The 14,112-nt window shown below is 41.7% G+C and overlaps 2 non-coding genes across 2 annotated transcripts; one reads left to right on the forward strand and one right to left on the reverse strand.

Moving 5' to 3' along the window:
- Positions 1-5,773: 5,773 nt before the first annotated feature.
- On the reverse strand, positions 5,774-5,846 carry trnak-cuu (transfer RNA lysine (anticodon CUU)). Its single transcript has one exon. It is a non-coding gene; the product is annotated as a tRNA-Lys (tRNA).
- A 2,284-nt stretch (positions 5,847-8,130) lies between these two features.
- trnae-uuc (transfer RNA glutamic acid (anticodon UUC)) lies at positions 8,131-8,202 on the forward strand. The gene has a single exon. It is a non-coding gene; the product is annotated as a tRNA-Glu (tRNA).
- The last annotated feature ends 5,910 nt before the right edge of the window (positions 8,203-14,112 follow it).

The following is a 14,112-nucleotide window of genomic DNA, read 5'->3' on the forward strand; positions in this document are numbered from 1 at the left end:
TAGGAGCAAGCAATGTGTTGGCAATTTTCATATCCTGCTTCGACTGCACGCAATAGAAAAACTGGGTAAAAATGTGAGGAACAAACGAGCAGGACCGGACTTTCCTTGGTTCGTTGGTCTAGGCAAGGCAAGGCAAGGCAGCTTTATTTGTATAGCACATTTCAGCAACAGGGCAATTCAAAGTGCTTTACACAAAATCATTAACAGATAAAACCCAAGTACAAACAGTTAAAGTCATAAGCATTAAAAATCAATAAGACCATGAATAGACAGAAAAACAAAATAGAAACATTAGGACACAGAAACACAAAATAAAAGTTACAGTGCGCATAAGAAATTTAAAGAATTAGCATTAATTTAAAGAAAGGCAGCATCAAAAAGAAAGGTCTTCAGCTTGATTTAAAAAGACTGAGAGTAGCAGCGGATCTACAGTTTCTGGGAGTTTTTATTCCAGATATGAGAGCATAGAAACTGAAAGCTGCTTCACCCTTTTAGTTCTGACTCTGGGACAGAAAGTAGACCTGTCCCAGATGACCTGAGAGTCTGTGGGGGGTCATAGTGTATAGCAGATCAGAAATGTTATTTTGGACCTAAACCGTTAAGGGATTTATATAACTAGCAAGAGTACTTTGAAATCAATTCTTTGAGACACAGGAAGCCAGTGTAAAGACTTCAGAACTGGAGTGATGTATCCAGTCTCTTGGTCTTAGTGAGGACTCGAGCAGCAGCGTTCTGAAACTGCAGCTGTCTGATTGATTTTTTAGGGAGACCTGTAAAGACCCCGTTACAGTAGTCAAGTCTACTGAAGATGAAAGCATGGACCAGTTTTTTCCAAGTCCTGTTGACACATAAGTCCTTTAACCCTTGATATGTTCTTTAGGTGATAGTAGGCTGACTTTGTAATTGTCTTAATGTGGCTGTTAAAGTTCAGGTCTGAGTCCATGACTACACCAAGATTTCTGGCTTTGTCTGTTGTTTTAACATTGTTGTTTGAAGCTGAGCGCAGACTTTTAATCGTTCCTCTTTTTTTCCAAAAACAACTACCTCAGTTTTTCCTTCATTATATTTCAGAAAGTTCTGGCACATCCAGTCGTTAATTTGTTTGATGCAGTTAGTCAGTTTTTGTATTTGACTATAGTCCCCTGGCGATAAGGTTATGTAATTGTTGTGTCATCCGCATAACTATGGTACTATTTTGTTTTTCTCCATTATCTGAGCCAGTGGAAGCATGTAGATGTTAAACAGAAGAGCCCCAGAATGGAGCCTTGCGGAACTCCGCATGTCATATTTGTACGCTCAGATGTATAATTACCTATTGACACAAAGTAATCCCTATTCTTTAGGTAGGATTCAAACCAGTTTAGTACTAAGCCAGAAAGTCCTACCCAGTTTTCCAATCGGTCTAGTAATATGTCAATGGTCGACCGTGTCAAATGCAGCACTGAGATCAAGTAATACTAAGATTGAAATTTGCCATTATCTGTGTTAAGGTGGATGTCATTAAAGACTTTGACAAGAGCCGTTTCAGTGCTGTGGTGTGTCGGAAACCCGACTGAAGGTATCAAAACTGTTGCTTAGTGACAAGAAATGGTTGAGTTGTTGAAAGACTACTTTTTCAATGATTTTACTTAAAAAACGGAAGGTTTGATATTGGCCTATAGTTGCTCATTAGTGACTTGTCTAGGTTGTTCTTTTTTAAAAGTGGCTTGATTACTGCAGTTTTCAGGGCCTGTGGAAAGATACCTGAAAGAAGAGATGTGTTCACAATCTGTAGAAGATCAGAAGTCAAACAATTGGAAACATTTTTGAAAAGTCCCGTTGGTAGAATATCAAGGCAACAGGTCGAGGTTTTCAGATGTTGAATAATGTCCTCCAGGTTTGTATGGTTGATTGTGTGAAATTCTGTCATATTGGAACTAGTTTTGCTTGAACACTGTGACACACATATCCTGAACTTGATATGGAGGCACTGACTGTTTGTCTAATCTTCTGATTTTGTCTTTGAAGAAGGAGGCAAAGTCATTGCAGGCCTTGGTAGATAAAAGTTCAGATGCTACTGGTAATGGAGGGTTTGTTAACCTATCAACAGTAGCAAACAAAGCACGTGAATATTATTGTTTCTAGAGATAATATCAGAGAAGAAGGACCTTCTTGCATTCCTCAGTTCCAAATTATAAATGCGAAGTCTCTTTATAGGTGTTATAATGGACCAGGAGATTTGTTTTTCGCCACCTTCGTTCAGCTTTCCTACACTCTCTTTTTTCTGTTCTCACCAGTAGGACATTTCTCCATGGAGATCTTTTCTTACCAGAGACAACTTTGACCTTAGTGGAGCAATGGCATCAATAACATTTGTAATTTACAGTTGAAATTGTCTACAAGCTCACTGACTGCTAGCCCAGAGAGCGGGGTGTGGAGGAGAAAAGCTGAATAAATGTTTCACTGGTGTTTTCAGTGATATACCGTTTTCTGATTTCTTTGTTTGGACACTTTTGGGCACAGAGATAGTGCCGTTAAAGAAAACACAGGAATGATCAGAGGAGAGCACGTCAGTCACCACACCTTGGAAATGTTCAGACCCTTTGAGACAATCAAGTCCAGAGTGTGCCCCTTATTGTGAGTTGGCTCCGTCACATGCTGAGTCAGTCCATAGTTCTCAAAAACACAACACAGTTCTTTGGTCCCCCTGTCCTGGGGGCTGTCAACATGAATGTTAAAATCACCCGCAATGATTACACAATCAAAGTTAATACAGATTATAGACAGCAGTTCAGTGAAGTCATCAATGAAGGTTGCACAATATTAGGTGGCCTGTAGATATTTAGAAACATCGCTTGAGGGAAGATCTTAATTGAAGAGCCACATAATTCAAAAGAAGCAAACTTTCCATAACATATTTGCGTACAGTGGAATGAGTCATTAAACAAAATAGCGACTCCACCTCCTTTCTTATTCACTCTATTCTCACTCATAAAACTGAAGTTAGGGGGAGCTGACTCGATGAGAACAGCAGCACTGTTATTATGGTCTAACCAGGTTTCAGTTAAAAACATAAAATCTAGATTGTGTTTGATAATAAAATCATTGATTAAAAAGGATTTTCCTGCCAAAGACCTGACGTTTAGTAAGGCTAGTGTTAGTGGTTTTCATTTTTTTGGACAGGCTGTAGCTGACGAGGAATGGATGCTAAATTTGCTAAGTTTGTGCAGTTAAGTGCTTATTCACCACCATTCTTTTCCTATTACCTATCACAACATAAATGAGGAAGAGTTGAATCCACAGGGCCGGGCTTGTCTTGGAAAAAGTCATGAGTGTCTCTAGCCTGGAGCCAAGGCCCGGCACATATCAGGTCAAGCTTACTGGATTTTGCACACAAGCGTCCTTATCAGTCTGAGTGAAAGAGTTTGTTTACTTCCTGGCAGAGGAGCCCGGCGTTTTACTATTAACCGGGTTGAACCCGGCGTTTTAATTTTGCCAGGGGTTGAGAGATGGGGAAGGAAGGGGTGTAAATTTGGTTCCAGCATCTACCAGGGATTCATGTGGTCAGTGAACTCCAACATGGGGGTAGGGGAAAGAGGGGAAAGGGTGAGTGGAGACAGCGATGGCTCCTCAAAGGATTCGGGTTGGTAAGAGTGTTAGAGGGTGCTGGATGGGTGAAAAGAGGAGTTGAGGTTTTGTATCTCTGCTCTGTGGTGTCCCAGGGTCAAATCTTTGCTCAGGTGGGGGCTGTGGTGGATCACTGCCACACTTTGTTGTGTCTTCCTTTGTTGATTCGTCTTGTCTCGTGTCCTTGGCAGATGTGTAGCGCAGAAAGTAAAGCAGATTAGAGGTGAACAGCTTTACTCCTGGCTTGTTAAGGGAAAGTCTATCTGCTTTAAAAAGATGTCTGCGCTCCCAGAAAATGTTTAAATTGTCAATGAACTGCAGAGAGTGGACGGTACATTCAGTTGAAAGCCATTTGTTTAGTGCCAACAGTCGGCTGAATCTCTCATCTCCTCTTCTGACTGACGGTATAGGGCCACTGATAAACACATTTGCGTTTAGAGAGCTGACGGTGTCCAGCAGTTCCTTAAAGTCCAGTCTCTGCAATTCAGACTGTTGCTTTACAACATCATTTGACCCTATATGCAGAATAATGTTCTTCACATTGGGTGTTCTGCTATGATAGCTGGGATTTTTTGGGTAAAGTCAGACACCATGTCTTTGGGAAAACAGAGTATTTTGGTTTTTTTACTGTTTTTTAAATCTTTTTAGCAGAGTCCCCACAATCAGGTTTGAGGCCCAGTTGTTAGCTTTTTACTTTTTGAATTGCTCTCAGTCCTTACCCTGCTGTGTGGCGATGAGACGCAGTCCCGGTCATCAGATGTCTGTCCAGCGTCTTGCAGCAGAGGAGCAAATCTGTTATCCAGTTGCACACCAGGTTGTTGGGGGGCATTTTTTTCTTATTTCCCTTATTTTCCCTTTTTCCCTGTGTCCTACTAGGTAGAGGGGTTGAAGAGGCGCTCTGCCCGGAAGATAATGCAGGCCAGCCGGTCATATCACAATCTCAGGGCGCTGTGCCCTGCCCGTTAGTCGTCCTCCTCCCATTTCCCAGGAGAATGATTTACTCTTAGGCTTCGCACCACAAGAGTTCCAGGGAGGACTGCCACTTGTTGATTTGTTACCCGTTCTACAGCCCTCCTGTTTCTTTGTAGCTTTGTTGGTGCTAATTAGCCGTGTGTTAGCATGCTTTTGTCCATTGTTATGGGTCCATGGTAAAGTGGTGTCATTTCCACAAGATCCGTTAACTTCCACGTTCACTTCTAGAAGGTAAACCTTGTTTCCAGAAGTGCAATCTTCTGAAGGAGTTTGTAGTAGTCATCCACGGAGAAAGGAGGCATCTTGCTGCTAATTAGCTTTAGCTACAGTCACTGTAGGACAGGCTTGAGCTATTGGTAGGCCACACTCACGCAGGAAAATGTTAAAATATGGCAATAGCCTACTGTGTCTACAAAAAATGTATAGTCCAGTTATTTATAAGTATCCAAGAGCCGCTGCTCATAGTTTCTCTCAGAGGAAAAGCAAGATTATCAGCAAAAATATGCAAGCAGAGGCAGGAGCAAGCAGCAAAAGCGTCTGCACTGTAAGAAGCAGGAAGCAGCAAGCCTAGGTTTATGATTCTCGTTTAGGGTGCGATAGGGTCTGTATGAGACTACTTTGCATAGAAGTGGAGGTATAGATTGAATAATCTGGTTTATTTATTGAGTGTGATGGACGAGAGAGTGTCACCTATTTGGCAAATTCATCACAATATTACTATTACTTTTTACTGGCAAAATCAAGTCTGTGTTTTGGTAATAATATTTTTTATCAAATGTTTCCTGTTGGCAAATGATATCGGGAAACTGACTCAAGCTGCATTTCCTTTTTACGAATATGAATGTTAACCTGCAGTCCTGGAATGTTAAGTTGCAGTTCTGGAACAATAGGTTGAAGTTGTAGAATTTTAAGAGTTGCGGTCCTAAACTGTTAATTACAGTTCTAAAATGGTACATTTTAGTTCTAGAATGTTAAGCTGCAGTTCTAGAACAATAGGTTGAACTTTTAGAATTTAAACATGCATTGTCACCAGACTTTAGTTTGATCTAAGGAACAGGAGGTCAGCACAAGCCATTATTGTAGAATGCAGGCACATTTTAGTCTGGTAAATTACAGGGATTTTTACACTGGCATGGACCTGCTAATCTTGCGATTGACAGACGATCTAACTCGATCCCACTCTCTAAAATACCACCGCCCAACGTGGGGCTCAAACCCACGACCCTGAGATTAAGAGTCTCATGCTCTACCGACTGAGCTAGCTAGGCACTTCTTAACCCTTTTGTTGTTCTTCGGGACCTGGGGAGCCGTGCAGTTTTACCCATAGTGTTGTCCTCCGAGTCCCCGGGACCCGTGGCGTTGTACTTTGGGTTCCAGGGAGCCGTAGCATTGTCCTTTGGGTCCCGAGGACCCTTGACGTGGTCCTTTGGGTCACCGGGACCCATGACATTGTCGTTTGGGTCCTGGGGACCCTTGATGTTCCTTTTCGGGTCCCAGGGACCCTTGACATTGTCCTTGCGGGTTCCAAGGACCTGTGGCATTGTCCTTCGGGTCCCGGGGACCCTTTACGTTGTCCTTCGGGTCCATAGGACCCTTTACATTGTCCTTCGGGTCCATAGGACCCTTGATGTTGTCCTTCGGGTCCATAGGACCCGTGGCATTGGCCTTATGGGTCCTTGGGACCCGTGGCATTGTCCTTCGGGTCCTTGGGACCCGTGGCATTGTCCTTCGGGTCCCGCGCACCCTTGACGTTGTCCTTTGGGTTCCAGGGACCCGTGGCATTGGCCTGATGGGTCCTTGGGACCCGTGGCATTGTCCTTTGGGTCCCGGGGACCCTTGACGTTGTCCTTCGGGTCCCTAGGACCCGCAACATTGTCCTTCGGGTCCCAGGGACCCGTGGCATTCGCATCGTCCTGCCTTTGAGTCCCTGAGATTCTTGCCAGTGGTTTGTAGTTGTAGTAAAAACAGGAAAGGCAAAGGCGAGTGGAAAGGGAGGTTAAAAAAAGAAAACTAAAGGCTTGACATTAGTCTACTAATTATTTTTATTACACACACACACACACACAATATACACTTTAGACACATTTGTCTTCTTGTTGTCGTCATTTTTTTTCACGTCATCTTGTTTTGGACCTGTGCACTTGTTGCACGTGGCTCAGCACAGCCGGGGGAGCAGCTGCAGCATGGTCCGTCGTTTGACTCTGGAGTTGAAGCTGCATCAGATTCTCGTGAGCGGCGTTGCCGCTCGCAATGTCTCCGCTGAAACCAAGGTACAAAAAGGAGAAAACCCACGACGAACACGACGACGACAACCACCACCACCGTGACTGTGATGGCAACGGGTGTGCGTCACAGGAGGACCAACACATACACGACTAAAGCAGAGAAAAAGACTACTGCTGCTACGACGACGACAAAGATGATGGCCAAGGCCAAGTGGACGTTGAAGTTCAAGACGAAGAAGGAGAAGAAGAAGAAGAAGAAGAGGGTGGACATGCAAGGGACGAAGAAGAAGAAGAAGACAAAGACGAAGACAAAGAAGTACAAGTAGGAGAAGACGACGAAGAAGAAGAAGAAGAAGAAGAAGAAAAAGAAGAAGAAGAAGTAGAGGGTAGTGAAGAAGAAGGGCAAGAGGAGGATGAGGAAACATTTGTGTCAAAAGATGGCAAAGTCAAATTGTCCTCGAAAACGTGTCATCCCAGTGTCCCTAGACCTCATTGCCACGCCACCGAAAAAAAGACAAACCCGAACCAAGAAGAGGACACGACAGACGCTGCTGCCGCGCTGCTACTACAGCGCCGGGGACCCACAGAGTACGCCGCGGAACACGTCCACGACATAGTGTCTGCGTTTGGCCTGTTTGTCACGCAGCAAATTGAAGACATGGTTGTGGCCGCCACGAGCTGAAATAAAACAAGGCCACATGCTGATTATTGGGGACTTGATTTGATGGATTTATTCTTCCTGTTGTGTCTCTGTTTAAACTCCTAATTTAAAGGTAAAGGCAGCGTCCAGTAAAGGTTGTGCTGTTGCTACTGACAGACTCAGATTATTATTTTAAGTGTGTGACAACATTATGGGATGGATCCCTACAGAGATAGACCTTTTAGTTAAAGAGGAACGTCCTTTTAGTTTAGATCCTTTAGTTTCCAGCCAGACCAGAGTGGTGATTGTAGGAACAGTGGAAAGATGAACCAAGACGGCTTTTCATATATATATTTTCTTTTTCTATTGACTATAATTGTGTTTGTTATTAACAGTAATCAACCTGTCAACATTTCTATTCATCATAAAGTTCCAATGTTAAGTTTTTTACTGCCAGTTTAAAATGGAGCTGAACACGGAGGAGGATTCCTCCCTAACGGCCGCTCTGCTCTGCTCCGTGCCCCCGCTGTCCGGTAATAGTTAAAGCAGATAAAAACCTAAAGAACACTCAAAAGCTTCAAAATAAAACTTACTTAAGAAGCTTCTTCATTCAGGTTCAAGAGAAGGTCTGTTTACAGCCAGACCATTAATTGATTCATGAAATCCCTGTTATTAATACAAAGTCAGTCCCATATGGTCTAGCGGTTAGGATTCCTGGTTTTCACCCAGGTGGTCCGGGTTTAACTCCCGGTATGGGAATCGGTATCTAGCCGATGAAGGTCTGTAGCAAAAGCTGTAAGATGTAGGTATTTAGCTGTTGAAGGTCTGAGAAAGATCTGTACAATGTCCAACATTGGTCCTGTAATAAATCAGAGCTGTGGTGACATACGTATCCCTCTGTTAGACTTTGCTGTAATTTCTACAGTTACTTACCACAAAATGCCCAGTAAAATACCATAATTTTCTTTGCCAGTTCATTACTGTAATAAACATTGCATTATGGGTATTACCATTTAATTTACAGTGATTTACTGAATTTTTTGAATTAGCGGTAGTCTGCTGTAAAACAACAGCAGTAGTGCTACTGTAGTTGAATAAGACAGACTTAAATAGACCTAAATTGTTAGTTCATGTTATAGAAGCATAGAAATGAAATGGAAAATAAATATCTCTATAAAATTAAATTATGTCATTTTATAGAGATATTTTACATTTTATTTATTATGGTTTTAGCTTTCAGCAGTGAAGGTAATTTAAAAATGTGACATGCTTTTCAGCAGTGTAAATAACTTATTGAAAGTTGTAGAGACAAACAAGAAAGGGATTACGGATAGAAATGCTTGACCGCCATATTTGACCTCTGACGTCACGACTTCAAAAGAATAGCGGGTAGATACTTCAAAGGTGTTGAAAGAAGTAGCGGCTCGAGACATCAAAGGAGGACCGCTTTGGTCCGCGCGCACCAGAGTCCGGTCACACACACTACTCAGAGAAAGCTGGAGCAGCGTTAAGGTAAGATCAATCTTTGCTAATTCTGTGACATTAAAATCTCTGATAAGCCTTCGCAAGCGGCGACTTTAGCTTACCGACCTGTGTCATAGCTAGGCTGGAGCAAGCTGCTAACTAGCTTCCCCCCCCAAAGGAAAACTTAGTCTCACTCCAACATCCACTAACATTTTCCCGTGGTGAGGATAAGCTAGCTATATTACACCGTTCGGTAAATGCGCTGTTCAGGAAATCTTTTTTACTTTTCAGACCATTGCCTGAAATACAATGTAATCCATATTCTGGAAGTTTAAGGTCGGTTGCTGCTAGCTTTTGAGCTAGCTGTTGCCGCATTTTGGCTAACATTACCTCTGGTTAATGCTAACGTTATGTTCCCGATTCTGTTGGTTGGTTTGTCGGTGTTTTAGAATGATTAAGCAAAACTTATTACAACTATATTATAGGCCTAGCATAGGTTATGCGGTAATATTAGTGGAGGTAAAGTTAACATTGAACCGTTACCTTTACATTTGCCCATCTAGCTAGTTAACATTTAGGCTATGTCTTTTTTTAAAAAAAACACAAAAAACACCCATTCTATATGTCAGGGGACAGTAAAAGCGTCTTTAAGTAACATTATTGTGGTGGATGGAAAGGGAAAAAATAATCATTGTAGTTTTTTTAGCTAAAAAAAGACGTGTGATGAATTTAATTCAACGTTAACCATATTTAGCTCTAGTTTTGGTGGAAAAGTCAGTGTCTCCAGCATTTATGGTGAGCAGTTTTTTGCCTTGGCTTCAGGGTTTGGCCACTTAAAACCATTGTGATGTCCAGCAAAGATTTGCCTCCGTGCCTTACTTTGCAGTAGTATTATTGCAGAATTAGGAATATTCTGTAGACATGTGAAAAACCATCAGCACTCGGCAAACTATAAATTTGCCATGAGCTTGTCAATCTGTGACAGTCACAGATTAAAGGCAGACTCAAAGAGTAGCACTTTAAAGAAAAAGTGTGAATGTGTAGTGTTGTAAATAGACACGAAAGGCAGCACCTAATTGGCTTAGTTAGTGTGAAGAAGAGTCCAAGGAGACGAAAGAGAACGTCTCTAAAAATAGTCGTGAAGGGTAGTGACACTGACGGTGATCAAGAAAGGTAGCACCAACATTGAATAATTAGTGTGACGGTAGTCTCAAGTTTACAATTGTGTTTTATCTATTTTTTTTTTCCTTCTTTCAAAGGATACTTGTGTTTTTTCTGTTTAATATGTACATGGTTTGCAGAATAAGGCCACTTGGATTATTTTTGGGCTAAATCCCAGAATTGGCCCACTCCATGTTATTTAAGCATCAAACGTCCCTGGGTGGACTTGAACCACCATCCTTTCAGTTAACAGCCGACTGCGCTGACCTATTGCGCCACAGAGACTGCTCCTGTCTGCGTTTATTTGAGCGGGAGCTCGGTCTTTAAGCCACAAGCATTCGCTTTATGGCTTTTTGAGGTTGAGCTGCACATGTATGCTTATCAGGCTATTTTCCTGTTACTCAGAAATTGGGGAAGCTGACTCATATGGAAATGTAGAAGCTGGACGTGCATTGTATTGTTCTTACATGTCAATTGGATTCTGCCTTTGAATAAAAATATTTGGCATCCAAGTGTAACGGAGTTAAAAATGTATTTTACTAATTCTAATTTCCAATTTACGTTTAATAAAATTATAAATATCAGTTAATGTTTTGTTGGATATTTGTGAATTTCATCTTATTGAGTACAATTAATTTATCACATCGCCATTGTTTCCTGCACAGATGTTGTTATTGCATTGCGCCTCTTTTGTGCCTCCTGTGTTGCCGTAGCTTCCGGTTTCCCCTCACAATAACGTCTTGTATTGCTGAGGTAGGTTGTGTGTAAAATGCCGCTGCGCTATTTTATTGTTTTCTTTGAAGATTGTGTTGTGACCCTTCAACATTTATTTTTGCAAAGTTAATACATGTTACCTAACTGCTTTGTGCCATTTTTACGGTTAAATGTAGCTTGTAATGACGCATTGTCTAACTTTCTTTTCGCGCCGTTTTCGCGCGCTTGTATAATGTAAATAATGGAGGTACATTATGAGTGTGTGAATTCTGTTGTGTGATGTTTAGGTGCAGATGCTGTTAATGCTGGAAACAGACCACTGATGTCATGTTGTCTTCTACAGGTGTGTGTGTCTTTTTGTTGGATGTAAAATTTGTTATTACTGTCACTTTGTTCATTGAAGTTGTCAGTGTGGAGCGTTGTTTCTCAGATAAACTGTTACAGCTCAGACTGGGTTTTTCCCTGACAATAACGTCTTGTATTGCTGAGGTGCAGATGCTGTTAATGCTGGAAACAGACCACTGATGTCATGTTGTCTTCTACAGAAAATAAATTCCAGGAAATACGTCGATTGAAGTGATTGTCTTTCGTACCCTGTCCACATCTGTTACACAAGAACATTTGGGAATCGATGATGTATCAGTCGTTTTGCTGGTGGTTTCCTGGTCACAGCGACAAGCTGGATATTGACATACAGTTGCACGCCACGTATCACAAAACTGTTGGGGGGGGGCCTTATGTATTTGCTTGTATTACATCAAGTGACCTGCATACCAATGACCGTAAAGATTAGTATGTACATGGTTAGCAGAACTGTACCTTCTAATAGAGGCAAGGCCACTTGGGTTATCTTTGGGCTGCTCTATGGTCTTCTGCAGAATGATAAATCCCAGAGTTGGCTTACTCCAGGTTATTTAAGCAACAAACCTCTCTGGGTGGACTTGAACCGCCATCCTTTCGGTTAACAGTCAACTGCGCTGACCTAATGCGCTACAGAGAATGCACCTGTCTGATGTTAAGCTAAAGAGTGTGTAACTCAAAGAATATGGTGTTAGGAGTTGAGTCTATAGCTACCACGGTTTATGGGGGAAAAGAAAAGTAAAATTTAAAAATGTATTTTCCTAGCAACTCAAACCGGTGTGGGTATCCCAAGGCTATTAGCTGTCATTTAAGGAGATTAAGAACAATTAAACGATAGAGATAAGGCAGAAGCATCAGTGGCGGGAACATGAAAGCAAAAATCCCGCAGTTCGACAGAGCAGCTATATGCCAAGCTTACAGCATACAGTCCATCCATCTGAGGCTGGGAGCTAGTCTACTGATGTCTTTCTGTCATATTAATTAGTTTCTTCCCTTTTTGTCTTTATTTGTTTCAGAATGGCTTTGAATAAAATATTGAGAAGCACTCCCGAGACACCGTACAACAGGCCCCCGCCTATTCATATCTCAGCGCTAATGAGCAAAAAAAAAAAGAGTTCTGTCCTGGAACTTTGAGGGCAGAGAAGCTAGACCATTGGTGTCTAAAGAAAATGTACTGGTGATTGTTTCAGATGGTAATTCTGTCACAAAAATAACGTTATTTGAAGAATTTGCCTCAAAAATCAAATGTGGATCAAGTTATATTATGAGGGGGTACACCCTGCGGGGCCAGGCGCCACCATATTCAATTAATGTGACCAAAGATAACAATTCTTCCGATCCGCGCCTCTAGAAGTGGCAGATACCCTGAGGGAGGAGGCGGAGAAGCTCCTCTGCCCGTCGTCCGTAACGACGGAGATAGTGGAAGCTGTCAGGGCGGGGGGGCTTCTCACCGTCCAAGGAGAGGTTGTGAAGGTCAGTTAATGAATTTTCCATAATAACATTATGTTAGTTGTGATGTTGTGAGTAAAATGTGTTGCAAGTAGCCTATTTCACATGAATACATTGTCTGTGTTTTCAGCTCTCAGCGATAAAACGGGTCGAGGTGGGGAGGGAAACTGTGCCCCTAAAAACCATATCATTGGAGCAGGTAGCTATAAACTACTGAAAGTGTTTGAGAAGATGTTTCAGAAAGATAAAAAAAGAGAAGACTTTATTAGGCAGGCTACTGCTAAATAGAGAAAAAGTGAACACCATAGCAAATTGAAAGGTCCTGTAGTGTAACGAGTCCTAGCTTGGAACGACCAATGTCTGTGACAGTGTTTCTTCAACTCAGTTCGTTCAGGGGGGTACCCTGCCGCAGCCTGGTCATTGGCAATCACAGAAATAATACACTTAACCTACACACAATACTCTGGACACAGGATGTTTTTGGTTATTATTATAATCTAATATACATGACATATAACCTAGCAATGCTGTGGTATTTAGTATTTAAGGGAATACGGGATATTGTTTTACAGGGATACAAACAATATGTATTTATTTTTATAGGACAAACATCAGGTGGAAGTGAGTCTGTGGAGGGATGCAGCGATGGTTCCCATTCAGTTGGGTCAGCAGGCAAAGCTGACTCATTTAAAAGGCAACAAAACATCGTATGGTTTCCGCCTCCAGTCCACAAGCCCCCGGCCCTTGAGGTATGTTTGTCATTGATGATTTAATTGTTAATTTAAATATGCAAAATATAGACAATATATGTAGCGAGTATTGATGTATGTATGACAAACAAAAAATTTAAATATTTAAAACACCCTCTATAAATATTTCAATAAAGTGATTATACATGCAATCCCTTATTTTATATTTCTAGCCGTATCAATTATGACAGAAGTTGGCTCTTTATGTCAAAACTCTACACACAAGGCAATCAGACATAGCACTTGGAAATCAACAACTCACTTCTATGACAAAATGAAACACTGCAATCAAAGTTAACCTCCTTCAGGGCTGCCAACTTTTCCCAAAACCTTGGAGTGAGATTTGGGGGGGGCAACCCATATTTTGCCGCGTACAAAGCAATTTCTTTGGGTCTTTATCCTTTAGGGTTTAAATTGGGATTTGTTATATGTGGGGGATGGAGCTCTCCCTAGGGGGGTCTGGGGGTATGCCCCCCCAGGAAAAAATTTGAAAAATAAACCATTAAATGGCACTTTCTTGAGAGTTTTTTGCAAAAAAATGGAGAAATCAAGTCTTACATGATATGTGCAAACTGTAGGATTAAGAACCTTTGTGTTGTTGTATCACCAGGTTTTAGGGCATTCAGCATTTACATTATTATTAACTTCTTATGATATAAGACTGACCCACACAATGTGCCAAACATAATGAACCACATGAAGAGACAGCATATGTCATGGGTCTGTGGTGAACAGGTCCAGGGGTCCCTGGTGTAGGGACCAGGGACCCAAA

The sequence above is a fragment of the Etheostoma spectabile genome, unplaced genomic scaffold, assembly GCF_008692095.1.
Source record: "Etheostoma spectabile isolate EspeVRDwgs_2016 unplaced genomic scaffold, UIUC_Espe_1.0 scaffold00019080, whole genome shotgun sequence".
NCBI lineage: Eukaryota > Metazoa > Chordata > Actinopteri > Perciformes > Percidae > Etheostoma > Etheostoma spectabile.